Consider the following 24,896-nt stretch of genomic DNA (forward strand, 5'->3'; position numbering starts at 1 on the left):
AAGTATCCTTAAGGCAATAAAATTAAAAATACTTTTATTTTGCTTAATAAGCAGCAATTTTCAGTGAGAACCTGTGACTAAATTAGTCACTGTGCCACACTATTGCATCAATTTGGTTTATGACTTTGGGTTCCTTTTTTTAGCACTCTGGTGTTTGCCTTCCATGTGCATTTATTTCCAAGGGTTTTTCTATCATAATGAAAGCTCAGAAGGTCCTGTTTTGAGTTTCACACAAACTAAGATTCTCTAATCATCCAGCTTTGGGGAATCCAGACTTAAGAAGAGCACTAAGCATGATAAGAATCATAAAAATATCAGGAAGACCGTGAACAAAGTGTGTTGTTTGTCTTTATCAAGAAAGCTCAAACTTCGCTTTCTTTGCAAGAGTTCAATCCTCAGCATAACAAATACCTGCCCATAAAGAGAACTTCTAAGACTTTCTGAAAAATATAATTGCTCTTTTAGGTGCTGAGCGCCTTTGTAGAGCAAATACTCATTAGATGGTGCAGACAAATGCCAACAAATAGAAAACTTTAGTCAAAACACGTTCTATGAGTGCACTCACATAACACTGCACATGTATGAGGGCACTCATGTGACACATCTGCTGCCCTCTGGGGCTGGAAATGGACATTTAGCACTGGGAAAGAGGGAAATGGAGCCCTGACCCAGCTTCACCCAGAGCTACCCAGGAGCAACAAAAGTGTGTCACTGACTTCCACAGTCCTTGGAGTGTGGAAAAGGCTCTGCAGGACTCAGAAGCCTTTGGGAGCATGTCCTGCGTTCAGGCAGAGTGGGAAGAGGTGCCCATTGTATCCCACTGTCCCAGTGCACGACAGAGCTGCCGCTGTTTGCTCAGGGCAGAAGTGCACTTGCCTGTGTTACTGTCATCCAAAGAAGCGATGCCTTGGTGCTGAAACCCCGAGAAGCAGTGGCACATTAACACCCTGGGGCTGGAACACATCAGAGCGCTTGTGCTCTGTCCGTATTTCTGACTGCAGGGCACCTCGGGAACAGCACTCGCGGCAACGCGGGTCCTCCCGCCCAGGTGAAGGAAACGTCTGAATGGGAGACTCTGAGGTTTCTGCAGAGCCATCGACATTCCTGCACATCAACACAGCCACTGCCCTCGCGTGAGGTCACACAGAGCCGTGTCAAAACATTCCAGCACAAAAAAGTCCGACCCCCGAGTCAAAACATGACTCAGGGGAATTTGTGAAGCCACACCGGGCTCTGAGTTAACTGCGTTGGCTTTGGAAACAATCGGGTCCTGAAAGAACTGCATTTCAGAGCTCTTCAAGAAAAGTATTCTACTACCACGAGTCAAAAACTCAAAAGTCTACAGTGGTCACAGAGCAATTCATTTGGAAGAACTCATGCAAAATGTCATTTGTTCTGGCTACTGGATCTGAAGCTACCAAGGCGTGTAACTGTTTATTCAGGTTTTAAAGCAACACTGATCCTCCAGCCAGGCCTGGGAACGTTTCAGCAGACCCTGCAACAGCAAGAATTACCTATACAAAAGAGCTGCACAAGATAAACTGAAATAGTCTTTTAAAAAAGCATGAGCCTGTCATGGAGATTCTCTTTGTGGTTCCAGTGACAACCTGCTGTTCATATTGATTTTGTATAAGTACAGCGTCAGCTAGAGATTAAACCTTGCCCCACCACGGCTCTGACACTACGAGGCTTTCTTTTGTCTCAGCCAAAGCTCAGTCAGTGTAAGGGGTCTACAATGGAAAGTTTGTGCAGAGTGAACCAGAACATGACTACACAGCAGTCATCATGTGCAAACTCCAACGGAGAACTAAACACACAATGGCCTTCTCCCCTTCCAGCGCTGGAACGTTGGGAACCAACACGTACTCACCAGCTCAGGAAAAACTTGCATTCAAACACCCCCGGAGCTGGAAGGACCAGAGAAGATGTTCAGGGATGTGGCCTTTAAAGCACAAAGTGTTGACATGGGCAAGGGGTGGCTTTCCTTTGCAACAGCAGAAAATGCAGGTTTTATTCAGAACTTCCCGTGGAGGTTTTGGGTTGATTTTGCTTTTAAATTCATTGCAACCTAAAATCTTTGGGCTCGATTCTTACATCTTGGGAAGTCACCTGCAGAGTGGAAGTAAGAAGCTTCCTACTGAGAGTGGCAGGTGACCCACATTCACCTTTCCATGTGCACAGTGGTTATACAAGGAGTCTATCCAGTGCCTGCCTGTGGCTGCCCAGTGTCTCAGGGCAGACCCACCTCCCTCAGCAACGCAGGTAATAGGGGAATAAGGATGGATAAAGTGCTGGCACCTGTCCTGCTCTGCCATCCCTGCCATGAGGCACGTGATCTCTTGCAGAAAGGTTGGACAGACCACATAAAATGCTAATTTTTTTGCACCGCTTCATTCAGAGCCATCAGAGCTCAGCTTCAGAAGCAACATGACCAAGGGCTCAAGAAGCGAGTGACAAAACACTGGCAGTGTTTTCCAAGTCCCAGAGACCAGGCTCTTGCTGCTTGTTAATATTTTACATCACTTTTATTCATTAATGTTTTCCCATAAGTGCTCTGCTAGAGGTAGCCATCTTTCAAGAAAACCTATGATATTCACAGCAGTCTTTCTGCATTTAACTGGGATTTCATGGAAAATTTGTGATTTCTTTAAAAAGCTGCAGATTTTTTTACAATGTTTCTTGTGCATTTGGCTTGCTGATGGTGGTTTTGGTGAAAAAAAATTTGAGTGAAAGCTGATTAATCAAAACAATCCTGTTTCTAAAAGAAGACTTAGGATGTTTTCAGATTTCCAGAATAATTCAGAAAGAGACCAAATTTTGTGTCAAAACATGCAAAAATATGACTGTTCAGATTTAAATGTCAAAAAATAAATATTGTGTCAGTTTGTGAAGAACTGAGCACAAAGCAGCAGCACAATGTGAAAATCTTATCATGAAACACATAAATTTTTACCAGTTGCACAGTTTGGTCGTCAGATGCTTCCACACAGCAGCAGATCCCATGAATGTGGATGGGAGAATCCCATCAGCAAGATGCTTAATCTTTAAATATTAGAAATACCTAAAATGCCAGAGTGAAAGCATAAAGGGCAAACAAATTTAGCAGATCGTGCCGATTCCAGCTCTTCCTGAAAAGGCTGTAACATCATCTGGAAGGTATCCAAAAGAGTAGTTATTTCTTTTTGAGGTGAATGCACCAAACTTTGAACTGTTTGTTTCTGTTGGAAGGTGTTTGTGCTGTGTCTGAAGGGCAATTCCCACCCAGTGCCCAGCACACAGCAATGAGGTTAAATTGGTTTGGATGATATCAGCTATATGTAATTAAACCAGCAGCCCATGGCCAGTCCTCTCTGTGACCATGTTAGGTGTTAAATTAAGGTCTGATTAAGAGAGTGCTGCTGCAGTGAAGGTCAAGGACTAAAGATCACAAGCTTTGTTTCATCTAATAACAATAAAGACTGTCTGGCTGCCAAATACCACAACAGCCCTTGTTCTGCTATCAGACTGCTGTCCAGCTAGAGGGATCTGATTTCACTGGTATCCCTTTTTAAACCCCACTTCTAAGAGGGTTTGTAGCTATTTCATCTGTATTAAGCAGCGCTGTGTTACCCCAGGCTGTATGGTACGTTCTGTGTGATCAAAGCAGAAATGCAGCAGCTTCTGACGAAGAGTTATCGTGGCTGAGGGGAACAAAATATCAAGGAAGGAGGAAAAAAAAGATACAGAGCTACAAAAATACCAGGTCATGCCACCAAAGTAAACACCCACAGGTAAGTTCAGAACGTGAGACCACACAATGGTGGAAACTGTGCACGTGTGTTTGCTTGGAACAAATCACAGGCTTGTCCCACCAGCAGCCAGCAGGAGAGATGTGTCAAACAGGAGAGACGAGAGATTAAAGCAGAGTGGTGAAGAGAAAAACCAGCAACTTATTTGTAGGATGAAGACAAGAATTGGTGCATAAGAAGTTCTCCCTTCGTAAGTGTTTTCCACAAAGACAGCTCAGGAGGCATTACCAGAGCAGTTGTCTGTTGTGAAAGAACAAAATTCCTAATAGCCCAACAAAGTGTTCTCCCAAAACATGCCCGTATCAATCTCAAATGAGTACAGGGTGCTGGGACATGTTACTTTCCTGAAAAGGAGGGTGGAGCAGAGTAAGAAACCATATGGCCCCAAAATAATCTCTCACAGACACATCCTATTTTATGTTTCCATGCTTGGGGTCCAATTTCAGAGCAGATACTGATTCATTTTTCAAGAGTCATCTGAAGTGTCTTTCATTTGCTCCCAGTACTTCATAGACTATTAATAGAGCAGTGTCATACCTGGAAGGACAGTTTTGCTGCTCTGTGAGGCTGCACCCAGAACACTCATCACAGGGACACAGCGAACGCGCTGAAATCACTGCGTGTTTAGACAGTTCTCTGTGAATTGCGTTGTACCTGGGATCAAAAATTTTCCTTGAGGTGTCCTGATGCTTTGCATTTCAGGGCTTCAGTTTGTTTCCTAACAAGCTCTGAGTGAATCCCAGAAGATTCAATGATACAGTTCAACATAGATTAGCTTCCAACTCCTCGCTGTTGCTGCCGAGCTACAGATCCTTACAGAGCAGAGTTTGCTCTGGGAGTTCCCAGACTTCCTGGAATCTGAGTTGCATCAAAAATACAGTGAACACCACAAAATAACCAGGTGTGAAAAACGACTTCTCCATAAAAACAGAAATATGTTCACCGCTGGGAGTCACTGCCTGAGCTGAAAAGCAACCTTTTACTGAATTAAGAAATTCCTGTGCACCTCATTTCTCACCTATTTATGAAAATACAATGACATTGCCAGTCAAATCGTGCTAGTCTCACTTGAGTCCAATTTTTTAATCATAATGAGAAACTTTTTCTGTCACCACTTAAATTTCAGAACACCAAACTTAAAGTCCAATTCAAAGTTAAAGGGTGGGGTTGGGTTGGTTTGACTCACCTCCTGATCATTATTCTTGCTGAATTTTACAAGCAAATGTTATACACAGTTTTATTTCAGTGTTGGAGACAGTGGTTAAAGCTTTTAAACACAGTGGTTTAATACTGAACATATATAACCATATTAGCTGGGTGACAGAGCTGAGAAGTGCTGATTAACTGCTGCTAGCTAAAGCTTTGGAGAGTGATCATTTATTTTGAAAATCAAGCCACTGTTGATAAGGTACTTTTAGGGACCATTTTAGAGACCTAAATTGAGTCACTTCAGCCTGGTTCCAAATAAAATCAAAGGCAAAGTTCAGCAGGTCAGAACAGCAGAGCTCAGCCCTTGCTCTAGTACAGGAGCAGTGTGAGACCATCATGTCCTGACATCTGTGACTTCCCAGGGTGAAAAAACAGGGACCTCATCACCAGCAAGTGACCTGGGGATGGCTCTTCCCATAAATCTGGAGTGAACCCAAGCTCCTGCTTCTGGCTCCAAAGCTGTTGAGAGAAGGATGGCTTTTGAAAACTTTCCAGTCTTGTCTTGGAGAGCTGCATTACGTTATCTCAGGATCTGCACCAGTCCCTCAACTGCACTTCAGCTCCTATGAGAGGGATTGTTGTACATAATTTGGTAATGTCATTTATTTATTTTATGCAACTGGAAAATTTAAGGGCAACCACTTCACTTCTGTGCTGTGCAGATTAGAGAGTTCACAGTAACACCTGCTTACTGAACAGACAGCAAAAAAAGCCTTTATATTCCTTCTTTATTGCAATTTATTATTATAGCTTGAATGGTTCCTAGTGACTTCCTAAGATTAATGTTAATATTCTAATCGGAGTCTCCCCTCTGGAGTTTTATTATGGATTTTGAACATTCATTTCGTTTAACATACACATGGGACCAAGTCTGGTGGTTCCAAAAATATTTGCAGTTGGAAATCACAGTGATTTTGTGTTAGGCTCGGTGCCAAAGAAATCACAAATCAGAAGTCTGTTAGAGAGCAGTTCTAATTTCTTGGCATCGAAATCTCTCTGTATGTATACGTACAGTGAGATGTTTTCCCGAGCTGTATGGCACTGGCAATTAGCTGAGAAATGCACTGCTTATCTGTTTTTCAGGGTTTCTGGTGGAACTAGAGAGCCTGTCTAGCCGACTGGGGATTCTCAGGGATTTTATGGACTTCCCGTGTGAGCCCACTGGGGATGCACCGCTCTCTATCACAGCTGGTGTTTCGAACCCAAAGTGTGGAGTAGAAATTTCATCCCCCATTTTTTTTGGCTGGATTGATTGTTTAGTCTAGGAACTCTCAAGTAAGGCTTTCTAGGTGCTGGAATTGCTCTTTTTCCTCAGTCAGCAGCTGATGGGGCATGGTGTACATCAGAGTCTAGATTCACATCTTAGTGAGCAAAGATTTATGTTCGTCCTAACGCTCCTTGACATTAATGAGTATTACAGACATGTATCCCCATGGATTAAGTTGAGAACATACCCCAGAGTGTGTGTGGAGTTTGTCATTAGGGTATCAGACTATTAAAACCAACAGAGAAATTCCAGGGGTAGGAAAGCAATTGGATCTCTTCCCTTCTCTCTGCTGGAGCACATGTAAGAGATACACTTTAAATCTTCTCGTATTTCCAGCCCTCTCACACCAACTCCTGCATTTATTTCTGGTTGTTAATGACTTCAAAGAGGAATTGATTGCCACTTTTAAGGCATTTCCCATAACAACATTATGGGAAATATTCTGCTGGAAGAGAATGTTTCCGTAGCTCTGCAGTGATCTCTAATGAAGGAACTTCCTTATAGCTGGGGGAGAGAAGGGAGTATTTTTCCTCAACCAGCTCTTTCAGGAATTGGATCAATACAATGGGCTGACCCTGTACACTCCATTATCAGGGGATTGTGACTCCTCAGTGAGAGATTATGGATCCTATGGGATGAGCCAGAGGCACAGACACACCTGATAGCAGCACATCACCTCCCAGCAGGACAGGATCGCTCTGGCTGCAGCAGATCCATGGGCATGGGTTTGCTCTTCCCTGCCCAGTGCTCCAGATTTTGGGAGTATTTCAGTGCTCCAATATTTTGTGATGAATGGGCACAGAGACAGCTCTATTAGCTGTACATCTTGGGGACAATTCAACTGCAACCCAGATAAACCAGTGCCAAGAAATAGCCTTCAGGATATAGATTCAGACTCCCTTAAAGCCCCGTGTAAAAGTGACCTGTGGGAGGGACTCGGTGCAGAAATACCACACCCCCAGGATGTACCTACAGCAAACAACTTTGGAGCCAGGATTGCTGGATTTTCTTCCCAATATCCCAGCCAAGGAGTGGAGATAATTACTGTGTGTCTGGTTGATAGGAGCTTTCTAGGCTGACTATTGTCACAGGTGAGGTTTATTAGCCTTGTGTAATCCTGCCTGTAACAGTGAACTGCAACACAGAAATAAAGACTTGATGTTTTCCCTCAGAGTCACTTGAGATCTTCTAGGGAAAATCTTCATAGGAGAATTCTGATTTACCTAATTTGAAAGCATTGGTTCCTGGATCAGTCACTTCCCTGGGAACACAACCATTGCTCCCTCAATAAAAGAGGGAAAACAATACTAACAGAGATTTCTAAAATACTTTGAGATCTGTGAATATAAAGGGCTGTCTGTAAAGTGTTTAGGGAACTTCAAAAAAAAAGGTGCTACATAAATGCATATTTATTGCAGTGCTGACGTTCTGGTGGCAGCTCTGAATGCAGAATCAAAAGCAGAGGGGGCAGAATGTAAGTCAGAGTAAGGAACTGTCAGCCTTTAGCCTCTCTCTTAAACTGCTTTGAAACGCTGCAGACATTCAGAGAATCTAGTTTGCCAATACTGTGTGTGCTGCAGTAATTACACCAATCTGGAATATAAATTTTCCTTCCCCCTCTTTTCTGAGAGGAGGCAAAGCTTTTAAGAGAGACACACGAGTGGAGCTCTAATCCTACAAACCCTAATGCACGTACCTAATGTCAGGCAGCAGAGCTGGGCCACTGATTTAAATAGTTCTACTCAGGTGCATGTGGGGAAATGTTTGTGTGATTAGGAGTTAATACTAATAAATGCACAGTTCGTAGGAGATCCCTGTGTAAACAATCTATTTCTGCATGCAAGTGATGATTTTATTGCTGTTCTGTAATTCTGTGTGGAGACTTTGTGAAGAAGTCTTATATTTTCTAAAGCACTAGAATGTTTCTGATAGTGTTTTTCATTGCTAGCTCTTTGGGGGCTAATTAAAAGAAATATCTGTTAAATTTATTCATTGCTTGGTTCCTTGAAAGCAAGAGGCACCTGGCATAAACATTAAAAAGAAAAGCAGGCAGCAGCCAGACCTCATCATATATTAGATGCATTAGGACATTTTATTTATAAATATGAAATTGGTTTTAATGACTTCAAAAGGAGAAAATGCCAGGAAGAGCAAAAAAACACCATAAGAGATGAGCAAGCTCACTAAAGCTGTCATGAAGATGCCTAAACCCACAAAAATTTAGAAATTGTACTTGCTCCCCCCCTTCTCCTCTCAAATAGGAAGTGACAATTTCAGCTGCAAGTGGCAAAAATGTACAGAAAGCTGCTGTACTTCACCAAAACAAGCAGCAGATGAGCTGGAGCATCCAAGTGCCTGTCTGCTGCACTATCAGTGGGAGAGCAGAAAAAGCTCATTTATACCCAGGTGACTGATTCAGGGAAACAAACTCTGAATTGTGACCCCTGTGATTTAATGCAGTCCTAAAGAATGAGAAATCCATCCTTCTTTTAGGACATTTAAGCAGGCACTTCTATTAAGCTTGTGCTTTACATTCACTTGACTTTACTTTCAAACAGGCTTGGCAGTGTTTCATTCTGTTCCCACTACAGGGTTCAATAAATCAGTAATGATCAGTGACTCAATACTTTATAATCCATCATGCATTCAGCACTGTGCCAAATAAAGGTAAAATAAATTAATGATCAATAGACTAACAATGCAAGTGAGGAATATCAGTGATTGTACTGAAAAGGTTCTCCCCCATGAAGAGAAAATCTACCTTGAAGGTAGATTTCATCTTCAGGCACATCCATTGACAGTGATGTGAGAAAGGAATTTCACATGAGGAAATCTGATGTTAGTGAGATCATCATCCACTTTTAGGGGGAGGAACCACAGCATTATTTCTCACTCAGAGAGCTGAAGTTTGGAGCCAGGTGTAATATATATGACAGCATCCAAAGAGCTGGAAAAGATCTGTGTCACAAGAACTCTCATTCACTTCTACTTGGAAACTTGGGGAAAAGTGTTAAGCAAAAAGGAAGTTTGACCCCAAAATGATTAAAGTATCAACTAATTTTGATAAAATAAGAGTGAGGACTTCATTCTAAGGTAACATATGTGAAAATCTGAGACAAACCACAGACTGTATCAAGTCTACAAAGGACCTGATTGCTCCTGCTGAATTTGAGCTCTTCTAAGAGACTCTTGGACACAATTGTCCACACAGAGGAGGTGATTGCTTTAATTCTGGTTGGGAGGAGAAACCTTTCAGTACTTATTCTCCTCCTTCCATGTAGCAGAGAACAGCATCTGGATAAGCAGTTTGATGAAGGCAAGTAGAAGTTGTCCTGTCCATTTTGAGGCCTCTTACATTTTCCCAGTTTTAGACTGATCCTGTGGGCAGGGAGTGTAACTACATGGCTACAGTGGAAGAGGGAAATTAGGAGTCCTGATGCAACCTGTACTGGCCCATCATGCTAATCCAGCTGATATTTTTGGCACTTAAAGGAGGCACATTCTTCACACAGAGAGCAGGGCTGACTCCACTGTGCAGCAGGGCTATAAAAGAATCACCTTTTGCAGCCCAAGGGTGTTGTGTGGCCTCCTGGAATCCCAGATGTGTGATCTTTTCAAAGGGTCATTTCCCAGTTTTGTTGACTTCTTTAATCACATCCGAAGTGCCTCATTTCTAGGGCAGGAACTTTTCCTCATGCCCTTGCAAACAAAACAGACATTGGTTTTCCATCCTGCCCTGACCTTTGGAAGATGCCATCTCTGCCAGGACTGCACTTTCTGGCCCTGGAGAGATTTGCCAGTTCAATCCTGACTCTGAGGGAGCTGAGCCACCTCCTGAATCACCATCACACTTCTGCAGGCCAACACCTGTGTTTTCCTTGGAGGTCGCTCTGTCCAAGAACTAACCAGGTCTGACCCTGTTTAACTTGAGAGATCCAAGCAGCAGAATTGTCCAGGCCTCCAAAATTGAATAAGAAACATACCACAAAGCCTCAGAGGAGTCTGAGCACAAGGAACTGCAGCCAGGGAACACAGTCCCAGCTCAGAACTCCTGCTTGCAGGACACAAGTATGGTATGTTGTAGCACAAATTCCAGGTTTTAAGTGGCTTTGGTGACAGGACCTTGCTGGATTCAGCATGAGAACAGGTCCAGATGAGGGGGAGCAGCAGAGACTGTAACCTATAAAATGACTCATTCCTACCAGCCCTATATGTGGGGCTTCTGCTTCCACCAAGCCAGGTGACATTTAACCACAAAAATATTTAACATGCCTTTTACAAGGATGTGCATCAGTGACTGTGATAAAATACAGGGATGTGGGAGAGCCAGGATGCAGCTTTTTCAATGCAACTTCACATGAAGAAAAAAAGAAAGGCAATAGAAAAGAGGTCTTGGCATAAGGAAAACATCCCAATGAAATCCTGCCTTTTAATCTCAGCCACAATCTCTCCTTGTCATCTTCCTTGCTTTTTAATGCTCTGCTGCACTTTTTATATTCATTCACTTTATCATCTTCACCTGTCTCAAAAGTCAATAAAAGCAGAGGCCACAGTTTTAAAATACAGACAAATGAACTGAGGCACCAAACTCCTCAACTTCTCCAGAGGTGCTGACTGCTCACCACTGTCAGCAACTGCAACACAGCCTGTGGGGGATCAGTGCCTTTAAAAATCACTTAAGAGCTTGAAGAGGAACATAACTGGGAAAACACAGAGGATAATACTTTCAAAAGCTTCTGACTGAAGAGTCAGTTTTTTACCTTCAGAAGTGATTTAAGCACTTGGGAATTCAAGAACTACTTAAAAAATCAAGTGTCTTCTGAAATGCATAATTATTTTCGTGAATGGTACACAGACACCTCCTCTGGTAACGTACTTACCCAGAAGTTTTAGGCCTCCCTCAGAGAGGATTCAGCACTCTGCAATTCTAGTCCAAGGTTGGTCACACTCTCACCTACACAACCTCCACCAATAGTCTTGTGGAAAAGTGACTTCCCACATTTATATCCTGAGGAAACCCCAGTTCAAGAATGACCCAAATGTCCTGATGGCTGTTGAACAACCTGAAGAAAGACCTTCCTGCACTTTTCTAGTGCCTCTGATGGGTGGAAGGCCCTGATGGAACATGCTTTTTTCTGACTTTCTCCTGTTACCATTTTTCCCTGACATCTGTTCACCACTAAGCCAGCAACAGTCAGTGTCCCACCATGATGTGTGTGAGCTTCCAAGACACTTTAGGAAGAAGGAAGAGGTTGCTACATGTACAGAGACAGGCAAAGGCAGTCCCATCATAGCAGCTGAAATGGAGAAGAGGCCACTAACACAAGCTCACCCCAGTGACAGCTACAGATCAGGAAAAAAAATCTCACCACATGGCAGCATTTTACTGCTGTTGGCCTGAAATTTTGTTAATATTTATCTGATGTGTTGATCTTTAACATTTGGGTTGCTGCTGGTAGCAAATAGTCCAACCAGCCTGAGGCCAAGGTGAGTGTGTTGTCTGGCCAGAGTCAGATTACAGCTTAGCAAGTCCTACCAAAGGGATCTGGGCTAAAGGGGTCAATCAACTTATACCTCCTTGGTTTGAGCTCCCTGGATCCTTTAGCAGGTGAGGCTGGGATGCTGTAGATGTGGTTTGCATGTATCCCATATATCCACCAGGAATTTGGTCAGTGTCTCAGACAGAGCAGCTTGATCCTGCCTCTGGAATAGAGGCTCCTAGGTCACTGCTTTTCCAGTGACCCAAGAAGTGCTCTGCTATCACCACTGCTGCCCATCCCTGCATCCTGAGCTGAGACAGTCAACCAGAGACAGGGGGGTTCATATCTGAAACAAGGTTTTCAAGCCTTTCCTCCTTGGCAAGATATATTTTAATAGAAAGGCACATCCTATTTGCTCTTTGAGTGTCTCTAAAGAGGAGGAAGGTTCTCTGTTACTGTTTTAGAATCCCTTTTCTTTGATTGAGTTCAAGCTCTTTCTTTGGAATAGCACTCTAGTTTTTCTTTCTTAAATTAGACAAGGTTTAAGTCACATATTTTACTGCATTCATTTTCCCTTGGTTTTCTTTTGCACAAAGAACCTGTTGACTTTCTCTTCTTTGATACCATGCACCACTCCTAATCCAACCCCTAGCAACCCACCTGGTTACATCCAAAAAAGTTTTTTCTCTTTGCCTCCTGGCCTGATGTGCTGCTTAGATCTCTCTCACTGCAAGAAGCCTTTCCCTCTTCTGCTATTCATCACAGCAATTTCACATGCTCTCTTCAGCTGTTCTCTCCACAGGCTGGTGAAGCTGGTACGGTTATTATCCTCTTTATCCTGCACAAAGTTAACAAAAAAATAGATTATTTATGGATAACACTGGAGACCACCCATATAGCAAGAAAAAATGAGAAAAACCAGTTGTTTTCATGCTTAGGGCAGCTATGCATAGTTTGGATCAGACAGTCCTTCCCATCTGACTTCTGTTCTCAGTAAATATTTGTGACTTTGCTGATAAAGCAATGCTGGATTTCTCAGCTGGGCTTCCATGTGGACCATAAGCTGTGGGACTGGACTATAGGATCTTATTCTATAACAAGCTTTCTTGAATAGTCACTTGTTCCATTCTCTATCTTGGGCATGAAAAATCTGTTTAGAAATCAAATGGCAGAACAAAGTCTCCAAATACAGCTGCTTGGGCTGTATTATTGATTGCTGGTGAGGCCCTTGGCAAGAGGCGATAAGGGCTCAAAGGCATTAAAACAATTTTTATTCTGACCTAGATGTGGAAAATAGCAACACTTAAATGCTTTTTTATTTAATATTATATGATTTCTATTTAATGCACACTATCTTTGCTTCAGTCTTGTTTTACTCATGAGCAAAGGACATGACTTGCCTGTACCTGCCCTGCCTGTGCACAGCAGAAGCTTTGAGGACCATCACTGTGTGCTGGGGTGTTGTTATGACCAGATAATGAGCACAACCTGAAGGAGGGAGCAGTGTGAGAACGTGCCCAGGGCTGGCCAGAGCTGGGCTGGGGAGCACAGGGAGCTGAGATGGAGCTCAGGGCAGCCCTTGGGTCAGAGTAAATTGTGTGATCAGCCACAGGACAATTCTGGGGCAGGGCTGGTGACTGATCTGAATGCCAGCTGGGGAGAGGCTCACTCTGAGCTCAGCATCACTGGTTTGCCTCTGACCCAGCATTCCACTCAGCTCCAGACATTTTGCAATGGGATACCCAGAGAACTGTCACCATTTGTCCCCTGTGAATCCCTTTCCATACACCTGCATACAGCTGACAGCAAGGTTTGACTCCTGGCTGTTCTCCACTCGTTTGCAATCACTACTTTCTTCCCAAAAGAAAAAAATACCACTAAGAGCAAAGAGACACAGGAACACAAGGACGACTTCAAACTTCAGTTTCACAGCTTCTTCCCTTTCTGAACCACAAAATCTCCAACACATCCCTTTTGCCCACAGATCTAAAAGTGCTTTACAAAAGCAACAAATGTCACTGATGGCACTTTGCAGGGAGGGAAACAGGAGCACAAAGGGGAAAGTTATTTGTCTGAGAACCCTTCAATAGACCAAGAGCAGAGGAAGGAATACAAACAGTGATCTCCTGGCTGGGAAAGCTGCTCCACAGACCTGCTGCCTGCAGTGGTCACATTTCTAATGCCAACAAAATCTGTGGTTTAGACCCCTCTGACCACCTTATCTTATATTCCCCTCCCTTCTCAACATACACATTCCCAGTTAGTCATCATGTGACAGTGAAAGTCCCTTTGGGGTGGATTTATGGGTTTGATTATTAAAGCTACTTTTTCCAGGCCTCTTTCTTAGGTACTGGTTCTGGTATTTAAGAGCTAAATTTTATGTTTTGTGCAAAGCAAGAAGCTCAGGTGTGTGGGAGGTTCAATGTGTTCAATAGGTATTTGAGACAACATCTTCTGTATAAAGATTATTTCCAAACTGCCCTTGGTGCAAGCTGCAGCTGAATGCACTATTTAAATGCAGCCTTGGCTTTTTTGCAATTTCCTGCCAGAAAAGCAGCTCTCAAAGGGTTTTGAAATAAAAAGACACAAACGTTGGAAGGAGGCAAGCAGTCACTTGACCTCACCAGGGCTCAGTGCTGGTGTTAGTCAGGCATTTTCCAACTAGAGGGGGTTGGGGTTTCCATTTTTTGGGGTGAGGGGGAGACAGAAAATGCTGATCTCCCAGAACTGAAACTTTTTGTGGGAAACACATCATTTTCACAAAATGCTTGCTGGGAGGAATCCTCCCACCCAGCTTGAGACTGATGGACAAAGACTGATTGGGAAAGGATCCCAGCATAGCCAGCAGCCCAGTGGTTACATTCCCTGGTGATGTGGATTTACACCATGTGATACAGGAAAGATTGAGTTGGCTCCAAATAAAGCAGAGCAAGGATTTGACACAATCTTCCCACAGTCATTGCAAATCCCCCAACCTCTGGGTCATCCTGTCCCCTCTGCCCCAAGGAATGGGATTTTTATCAAGTCAGAATCAATCCAACAGGAGCAATTGTGTTGATCCCAGTCAAGGAGGTGTTTTACACCACAGACATGAATGCTGGTCTCCTACATCCTACAGGAACACCCTCAGCACCAGGCTTTGCTGTGCTGGGAGCTGAACCTCAGTTCTGCTTGCTTGCTCTCTCTTCAACAAGCAGCCTTATTTTTACTTTGATGAGACAAAAATTCTAAAATTTCCCCATTTTTTCTAAACCAGATGTTTTGTTTTCTAGCCAGCTTTACTCAGCATTTTGTAGAAGGGAGCCCTTGGTCTGATACCAGACTTTTCAAATGTGCCCAACTTTGGTTTTTCCATTGCAACCAGTTCTACAAAAGGAACCAATACACACAGAGTGAGAAGCATTTTCTGTTACCTCAACAGGCTGTGAGGCTGAGCCCAAACTCTGACAATTCCCCAAAGTGGGTTGTTGGGTTTGTTTGTTTAATAGAAGATAAAAGCCGTGCTCTTTCTATTAAAACATAATTTAGAGAAGCATGGCAGGAGCACACATTGGAAAGGTCAGTGGGTTGCTGTTGTACCTTCTGTATGTTGCTACTTCTTAATGGTTTGTTTTTCTGTTCTTGGTCTTGGAGAGAAAGTGGCAGGAATTGTGCAAGGTCCTTGCATAGCTGGAATCAGATGATCTCTTTGCTACAGCTCTGTGGCTACTGGAGAACTGGTTTCCACTCCCTTCAGCTCCTGACTGCTCCTCACTGTGGTCTTAATTATTACAAAACCATGTGGGGTGGACCAGGGGAGTGAAAATAGTGAGGTGTCATCCAGAAAGGTTTCAAATTACCAACACCCATTTTTTGATAGTGTCAAGTTTTCTCCAACACAGAGAGTAAATAAATTCAGAAAGAAGTGAAAGAAGGGAGAAAGGGGGGAAGGATGATCTGTAAGTGTGCTGAAGGATACTGTGATCTCCTAATATTGAGGGAGGTAGTGGCAGGTTCTCTCAGAAGCCAAAAAGGTACCTGTGGTGGAGAGAAGGATTGTGAAATACAGACTTTTCCCTCCCTCTTTTTGGCTGAGGCCAGTAATTACATCCCTCTTTCCAAAACTGCTCAGGCACACAAAAGGGATGATGCTGACAACAGTTTCTTTAACCTGTCCAACAGTTCCCTTCTGGAAAGAAGCCCTTTCCCAACCCTACCAGGATAAAATAATGCTTTACTCAAAGATAATTCTTCTAAATTAGGATCTGCATTTACACAGAAGTAAGGATGACAATCTAAAGGAGCATTAGCTGAAAGGTGCTGAAGAAAAATAGCATTATTCTGTCTTTACTATGAGAAGGAAACTGTACATCCCATGAAAGGCTGACCAGCTGCTCGTGTTCCATAATGAATGGGGACATTGCTGATTCAATAAATGTAAGAATACAGAAATTTAGCTACAAAGACAGATACTCGTGTCCACATTTGCTGAAATGTATGGCACAAACATAGCACATATTTCTCAGTTATTTCTCTTTGCATGCTGGTTTATTTCATAACTTTTTTCCTCCCTGACATTTTTTATAAGCCCCAAAGAGGAGCAGCTGGGGGGTAATTAGTGTTCTAGGAAGGAGGAACCTCATCTCAGCCACGTAAGAAGGGAAAAAAAGTCATATTCAGATTAGAGAAGAACTAAGCTTTGCACAGCACCTACTGAACCTGAGTAAGGTTTTAAAACTGAAATAGTCAGCAGGCACATCACAGCCTGCCTTCAGAAACAGAGCAGCTGAAGGGGAAAGCCAAGCACTAACGATCAGTTAAATACTCGATTGTTTCTTCAGGAACACACCGCAGGGAAGGTGCTCAGAAAAACTCCTCAGACACATTCGGAGTACGTTGACAAAGGAAGAAAACAGCTCGTATAAAAACGGCAGCATTTGTTAAATGAAACAAAACATGGTGCTGGGAGTGCAGCTCCGTTCAAAGCACTTCTACAGGTAAATGGAAGAAGTGTTGGGAGAGAGAAAACTGCTCCTATTTCAGACAGACAAATGGAGATTACAAGTCAGAGCTGGATATTTATAAGATTCCCTCACCCTGAACTGTTTAGTTCCTTGTCTCTTCCTTTGCAGGATTTAGTTCTGGGGGTATAAAATGCTCAACTATTGCACCTCCATTTGGAAAACAGAGACCTGAGGAGAAAGGCAGGTGGGCACGTGCATACATCTGTTCATGGATGGGAACCCACGTTGGGCAAACACTGGATTTAGAGGGAAGCTTTGGGATGCCAAAGCAGGGGCCTGATAGTCCCTGCACAAGTAAAGACTCTACACAACAGATACACTCAAAATCTAAATAAAAATAGCATCTATTAGTGTAGCTGGATTGTCTAAACTGCCTCTAGTTTCTCTGCAGGAGAAGCCACAATTTCCCAGGGTTCAGCTCCCATTTGAACAGCAAAACAGACATCCTGGTTTTCCAGAGATCTGGAAAAAATCCTGTCACTGCTCCCCATCCTGGAGTGTCTCAGCAGAGCTGCCTGTCTTTCATTTGGGGCAGCAGGGCTCCATCAATTTGCACTAGGCAGGGAGCTTCTGTTTCCAAACAGCCCAGGAGGAGAGTTATGACCTGCAAATCAGGCCAGAATATCCTTGGCTCCCTTTCAGGATGCAAATACTGCCTTTTCTCTTAGAAATATTAAAATGGGATGGTCTAGTGAGGAGGCCTTTTCTACCTGCTTTGGTTATGGGTCTTTGGAGGGATTATCTTGACTATCAAATAGCTTTTAGTGGTTATCAGTGACTGAAAGATCAATTTATGCTCTTAGGAAATAAACACAATTCTTGCTTACAGTAAAAAATCAAATGTGCAAGTAGGGAGGAAAAGAAGAGAGAACAGGATTAATAAATTACAATTGTTAGCAAGCACTAACATGTATTGAAAATGGCAAATTCTCTGGAGTACAGCTGAGCTTCTTTTATTCAGGTCAATGACTCCTTTTGTGATTCTCTTCTCTAAAAAAGAGCGTTTTTCAATGATTTATGTATAATAATCTCCACATCAGCATATCGTATTTTTCACTATTTGTTTGTTAAACATGCAGCAAGACTCTCATACTGAAGCCCTTAGCCTTGAAAATACAACTGGGATAAAGGCATAAAAAGATCCATATAAAATAGAAATATTTATTACTAAGGCTGATGTTTATGATTTGACAGGTAGGTGAGGGGGAAAAAATACATCATTTTAGATTGCTGAGTTAAGGCTTTAATGGTGTGAGTTTCAGACAGATACGTGAGGGCTGTTTATTAAGCAAAAAAAAAAAAAGAAAATCATCCATTCACAGGCCACCAGAGCAGGAAACTGCAGTAAGTGTTACAAAAGCAGCTTGTCATTGGTGCCAGTGCTGCTGCTCCAGCCTGCAGGAGTCAGAGCTGGACAAAAAAAAAAAACACCAAAATTATTTAAATTATTTAGATGACTTGAGTCAGTTCAAACAGATTTACAAATTCTTGAATTTGGGGTGTTTTTTCAGAATTTAATTTTATTTTCAGCCATCTCTGCTCCTGTAAAACCTTGATACTTCAAAGTTCTCACTCCCCACTATGCCCCAAGTGCCTGTTTCAAGTGCAGGAGCTGGTGTGCTGATTTCTTGGGGGGGAAAAAAGCAAGGAAAAAAAAAATCCAGGTGTCCACTTCTTTGAATCTCAACCATTACAAATTCTTGTCATCCAGTCAAAGAGCAGGACAGAGCCCTGTGACAAAAAGGATCTGATTTCCAGCAGGGAAGCAGAAGGCTGAAATATTATCTGAGGTAAAGGCTGAGCAGGGAGTTTCTTTGCCTTAACCCCCAGCAGTTCTTCCATGGGAGCAGCTCTGGCCAGGTTGGAGAAGCCACAGGGAGCCTCAGATGTCCCCTGGTGTGAAAGTCACCCTGGACTGTCCCACCAGGAAACCCAGAGCTGGGTTAGTTCTCATTTCCACTCTGAAGGTGTGAGAAATGCAGGAGCCACACATGGGAATTCTACACTGGGCAAAATGGCCCCAATATGAATAATGGCAGCATTTTGGAGGTTATACTTTGTTATAGAAAACATATCAATAATTTTAATTATTTGACTGACAGGCGAAAAATCCCAACAGATTTCAGCTGAATTACTTTTTTAACCAGGTCATACCATACCTGTCCCCTCGTGATAGAGAGGATTCCATTGGTTTTTCTATCAGTACAAAAACTTCACCAGCATAAGATCCATTTTCCAAATCCTGGGTGGCATGGACAGACCCCACACAAAGAGGGGAAGGACAGGGGCAAACCAAGAGATAAAAAAATCAGATTTCCAATATCTCTCAGCTAACAGGTCTGTCCCACCCTGGCCAAGAGTTTAAAGGCAACCAAGCCTTCTCACTGGAGCTGTATTCTCCAAATTGACTGGGTACTTAGCAGGCACTGACGGCCATAAATATTTCACAAGGGAAAGAATGCATTTCCCAAGCATTGACTAGCTACATATATTATTTATATGAAACCATAACTTAAGTTGAAAAACAATAAATGCTTCAACAACAGACCTGTTCACAACCTACTCCATTACTAAGGAAAATGGGCTCTGCCTGTTCCTCAAGATCCTGTAACTATGCAGAAATTCAGTGAGCCCTGCCCAGAAACTCGACCCACGAAGGTGGAGTAGGAGATTGCAGCCACTGCACCAATCCCAGTTAACTTGAAATTACATGGACAAGGGATTAAAAGACAGAAATTCAGTTACATTTCATATTTGTATTGCACTTTACACTCCTGTTTGGGATCAGGTCTTTCACCCTAAATAAAGGCAGAGAATGCACCAGAAGGAAGCAATGTTCTCACTCGTTTTTTACCCAAACCATTGGAGCTCAGGGAGATAAAGGACTATATTTTCCACTGCCATGCCCCCAGCATAGCTCACCAATAGCCTTTTCCAGAGGACAAAGTTGATACAAAAAAGATGAAGGTCAGAAAAATGAGAGATTGCATATTCCAGATTCATGCCAAAACACTCCTGGAGATCTGGGAACTGCATTGAGACTTCCCAAACAACTTCACTACAAAACTCCCCCTTCTTGGTAAATGATCTTCAGACAGGTTTTTTAAATGGCTGCTTTGTCATTCAACCTGTTCCAGGCATCTCAGAGGAGGTGTAACAAACTAATGCTCTTTTGCCTGAAGCACTCATAACATTAATGGAAGTTAATTCTGCTGGTGGAAAAGGTTTAAGTGAGTTTTGCAAGCTCATAACCACAGCTAGGGAGAAGGGAAAAGCTTTTGGAGGGGAGAAAGTGGCTCAGAAACGTAGGCATTACCTCCACCATTTATGTGTTTACCACTCAGCTGGCAGCTAATGGCCCATGTGTAAACTCGGGATGAAAGTGGATAAAATAAATTGCATTCTTTGGAACAACCATCCCTCCTTTCAGTGGCACAGAAAAAAAACCAACTCCAAAATGCACCCCAGAAAGCTATTTTGAGTTTGTTCTTTTGGCAAGACACAGAAAGTGCCAAGATAAAGTCAGTCAATGCAGTATAGTGAAGGGAAGGGGGAAAAAAGGCAATAAAAATGGAAGCTCTGGAGACAAGACTCACCTCAGTGCAGACAGCAAGAAGGATATTTATGCACTATTTATACCACTCCAAGTGCAAATTTTGCCTTGCATCGATTACAATGTTTCAAAGATCTCTCTGCAGCTCTGGCACAATTCTAATAATGCAGCAACAAGGAGAGGCTGAGGAGCAGGGCACTGCAGCCACTGGGGGCAAGATCAGCTGGAATATCCCTCTGCCCTCAACCCCCCAGGGCATCACACACATCCTGACACACACCCAGAGCAGGCTGGAAGCTGCAGCACCACAGAAACTGGGTTAGAGCACTTCCCAAGTGTTTCCTTGTTGCTTCCTTGCTCCTCCTCCAGTCCCTTTGCTGCTCTGGGTTGGAGTGGGAGGGTCTGGGTGCTGCTCAGTTTTACAGGGGGCTGATGGGGGCCAGGCCACTGGTCACTGGTGGAGGAAGGAGATGCATTGGTGGGGTGTCACAAGGCAAAGCTGGCTGATGTTCTGCCTCCACTGCTCACTTTGGGAAGGGCCAGGGAAGAAAGGTGTCTCTGCAGTCACTCTGGAGCCATGGCAGGAGTTAGGCCTGACCCAGCCCAGCTTTCCCTTCACTGAGAGAGAAGAGCACAAATTCCCACCCCACCTGACCACGGTGCTCTCAGTAGAGGAGCCCACCCACTTCTTACAGCATTCCTGGTTTATATGGCAGGTGTGAACTGATTCAGTTTGTTTGGATCCAAGAGCTCTCAGCAACAGACAGGAAGATAAATAACTTTGGGGAAGGGGGTGTTGACAAGCAGAGACTTGTGTAAACTGACTGGAAGGATCAGGAATCTGCACACCCAGCTCCCCCCCCCCCCACTCCTTCAGCAGCCAAAAAGCATCCCCACCATCAGAGCATCACTGCTCTCTGTGCTCCATTTTCCATCGAAAAGACATTTCAGGGAAGTTCTGCTTTGGCTGAAATAGCCAACTTGCCCTCTATACCTGGTCCTTCCAAGGTTTCTGCCAAAGAGGGTTTGGGATACACTCACCAGGAAGATGTGCCCAGCCCTGTTTCCACCTCCTCACTAAACCCAGACTCCACAGCCTCCGTTGCAGCTGGTTCTTTGCCCCAGCATCACTTTGCCACAGCAAACTGATCCCACCAGCTGGAGGCAGAGGACCCAAATTCCTTGAAGGGATTATTCAGCCATGTGATCCTGGACAGCACACTCACGGATCAGAATATATCCCCAGTTTGGCTTCATCAAAACCAGCATCAAACACCCCCCAGGCAGCTATTTTCTCTGATTTCTGCAGCATTAATATATCAGTGAGCACCTTGTAGGCCTGAGTTAGGCCATGGAGAAGTTCACAGAGTGTTCTATGTGTGCAGTGTCTGTATCCATGTACAAATGATCCGGATGTTTCAAGCTCATCCTCAGCACAGAAGAGCTGATTTCACACCGAGTGAAAGGATGACAGCAGGGCTGTGTCCAATCCAGCCCCTCTCCACACCAGTCTCAGGCAGATATGGATTTGGATAGGCTGCTTAGGAAGGCCTGGCAAAGGAAACCCCATGCCAGCAGTGGGATATCACCCTCAGCTCTGTCACTGAAGGGCTCACACTATAAAACCTTCATGGCTCCGATCCGTGAAGCAAAATGACAAATGGCTCCAGTCAAAAGCTCACAGTCAGGACCTAAATCTTCCACCACCCCCTTTCTGTGTGAATTCATTTGAGGTGTTCCCTGAGATAAATTGAATTTTGCATTCTTCCAACTGCAAAAATAGGTTGGTCTAGTTATTAAAATAAATATATGGAGAAAAAAAAATGAGAAGATGAAAGAGAAAGGAAATACTGGTGCAGTCAGAAGTCAGAGTTATGCTAAAGAATCGCAGTGGTACTGAGACACTTGGTGCTATATTTTTGCAGGGGCAACAAAGAAGAAAGGGGAAAAAAGGAAAAAAAAAGAAAAAAATCCCAGACCTTTTCAGAGAGGGTCTTTCTGAAGAGAGTTTGAGGTTAAAATAAAAGCAGGTGTCGTAACTTAAGTTGCACTGCATCAGCTGACTGACTTCATTGGGAGCAAAAAGGGCCAAATTTTTTTAATTTTCTGGTTATACCTGCAGCAGTTGCAGGACAGTCTCTGAGAAGTTTGGGGGGGTTGTGCCTGAATTACAGAATTTGCCCATCATGGTCAAACTGCCTTCCTTCTGCCTCTTCCACAGGGCTCCACACACCATTTTCCTACAACAGACCAAGTTCAGTCCTGCACAAAAGACATCAGAAAATCTTAATTCTCCAGGAGGCTGTGGTTGGACTTCCCAGGACACAGGCTGGAATGTCCTTCTGAAAGGGTCCCTCAGTCACCATTACCACCTTTCTTGTTGAATCACTTCGTACTGGTCAATGTATTTACCTCCCACCAACACTTCAGCAAGAATTCTTATTCTCCTTAGGCAGTAAAAAGCCAAAAATACCAGATACCAAATCTTCAGAGGCTAAAATTGAAGAGATTGGTACCTACATGTTTGTATATCTGGGCTCCTGAGACTATTAAGCAGCAATTACCACTTTTTTGAGTCTTCCATCATCTCAGTCACCCACCAGACTGGATCTCTTGGGCTGGCCCCTGTGACCTGTTTAGTAGAATATTTTATTTTCTGACAGTTGCAGATCAAGCTCAACTGGAACTATTTACCAGACTTGGGGAAGAAATATTTGAAAGATGAAGACTTTTTAAATTAAAGCATCTGATTTATTTTTTTTAGTGAAAAAAGAAAATTAATGTTTCATTTCAAATCAGATCAAATAAAGTATTTTATTCTGCTTAAACTTTTCACTGATTTTTTTTAATCCAGCCAGCAAACCAAAACCATATTATCATTATTTCCACAGTGCTGCTTAGATTTGGGCACCTCATAGATTTCAATGCACACAAAAAACAATCAAGTGCTGTGTTGTTAACTCTGACCAGCTAATTCTTAGTTCTGCAATAGTGGATTTTTTCTTAAAGCTCCAGCTTCTTGAATCATGTGATTCTATGGAAATCCCAGCTTGCTTTCCCACTCCAAGTGGAGGTCTGATAATTTGGGTTGCAAACATAATAAGCTCACATGGTGAAGCACTAAAAGCCCCAAACGAGCAAAACACATATTTTTCCATCTTACTGGATTTAAAATCAATCTCATAATATGGGGCTGATGTTATTTGTGATTTTTGAACTCTTAGGGTAGAGACTGTTACAAATGACTTTCCAGGAGCTCTGGAGAAAGATACTCCATCCTTGGGGTTTTTGACCCTTGTCTGCTCCTGCCTCCCTCCCGTGTTTTGGGGAAGGAAACCATCAGCCAGCTCGGCCCCAACCCCTGCAAACAGCAAGAGTTAATTTGGTGCAATGTATCTGAGTGTAGTAACTGATTACATTTTTCCCCAAAGGAAACTTCAGTTAATTTGGTTAGTGACTCATATGCCAGGCTGCCAATTACAACACAGATGATTACACACATAAATTCACGTCGGAGTGGCTCAACGATCACAGGGAGGGGAAAAAAAACGAGGGGGGGGGAAAAGAAGAAGAAAAAAAGAAGCAGAGAGGAAAAAAAGGCTCCTCTTTACCTTTGTGGGACTGGGGGTGGGTAAACAACTCCCCCTGCAAGGTGCTGGTGCCCACTGAGGCCACTGGAGAGTGAGTGGCAAAGCCTGGGAGCCTGGGCTGTGCCAGCCCTGCAATGGCAGTGTCTGCTGCCTTTCCACTGGGGATTTCATTGCAGAAATGTGTGGCATGCTCTCTAAAAGATTGTTTGCCAGTGTCGTTAGAGGAATCCATACATACAAAGAGAGCAGGAAGGAGGTTAAATGAGCAGTGCTTGGCAGTACATCAGTAAATCATTTAAAGATAACCCGTGCATACCAATACACCCCCCAAAAAAATCCAATTAAAGTAACGTTTTACAAACCTAGTCCCATTTCTGAAGTGTTTTATATTCCTGAGGAGGAGTGGGAGAGGGAAAGGAAAGCACCAGGACAAGGAGTGAGAGTCTGATACTATCACATGAGGAAAGCCCAGGCTAGGGATGAGAAAAAAATCCCTACCTGCCCCATCAATTGGCCAATGCAATCGATACCAAGGGGGGCTGGCCAGGCTCCTGAATACATATGTTCAGAGAAAATTAGACTTTGCACTTAAAAGCAATAGGAAGCTCTGACACTGGTGCAGAGCATGGGAGGAAGAAGGTTTTCTTTTATCTTAAAAGAAAGATACTTTGCTGGCCTAAAATGTGTTCCTCGCCAGACATCCCTGCACATGAACAGCTGCATTTGTTCCCTCCATCCAGGGGCAGCAGGCTGGCTATAGGATAATTCATGCACTTCCTTGCTGGAGAGGTTAAAATCCTTTACAAACAGTAATTAAGCTCCGTGGCACCGGGGTACTATTATACCAGTTTTACAAGGGAATAAAAAGAATGTGGCAGCGAAGTGATTTGCCCAAGGTCATCCAGCAAGGCAGTGGCAGAAACGAGTACTACACGCAGATGCCTGGTCTCCCATCCTCACCTCTCACCAGTAGGCAAGTCCCCTATCTTGGCCTTTATTAAATAAC

At 43.4% G+C, this 24,896-nt stretch overlaps 1 protein-coding gene across 1 annotated transcript in view; it reads right to left on the minus strand.

The window, feature by feature from the left end:
- The window catches only part of MYL10 (myosin light chain 10), an 88,075-nt gene that overhangs the window by 33,758 nt on the left and 29,421 nt on the right, over window positions 1–24,896 (minus strand). The window contains exon 3 of the mRNA XM_064677789.1: window positions 12,405–12,582. The gene's annotated coding sequence lies outside the window, so the exon portion shown is untranslated. The remainder of the gene's footprint in view (window positions 1–12,404; window positions 12,583–24,896) is intronic.

Source organism: Pseudopipra pipra, chromosome 21, assembly GCF_036250125.1.
Source record: "Pseudopipra pipra isolate bDixPip1 chromosome 21, bDixPip1.hap1, whole genome shotgun sequence".
Classification (NCBI taxonomy): Eukaryota; Metazoa; Chordata; class Aves; order Passeriformes; family Pipridae; genus Pseudopipra; species Pseudopipra pipra.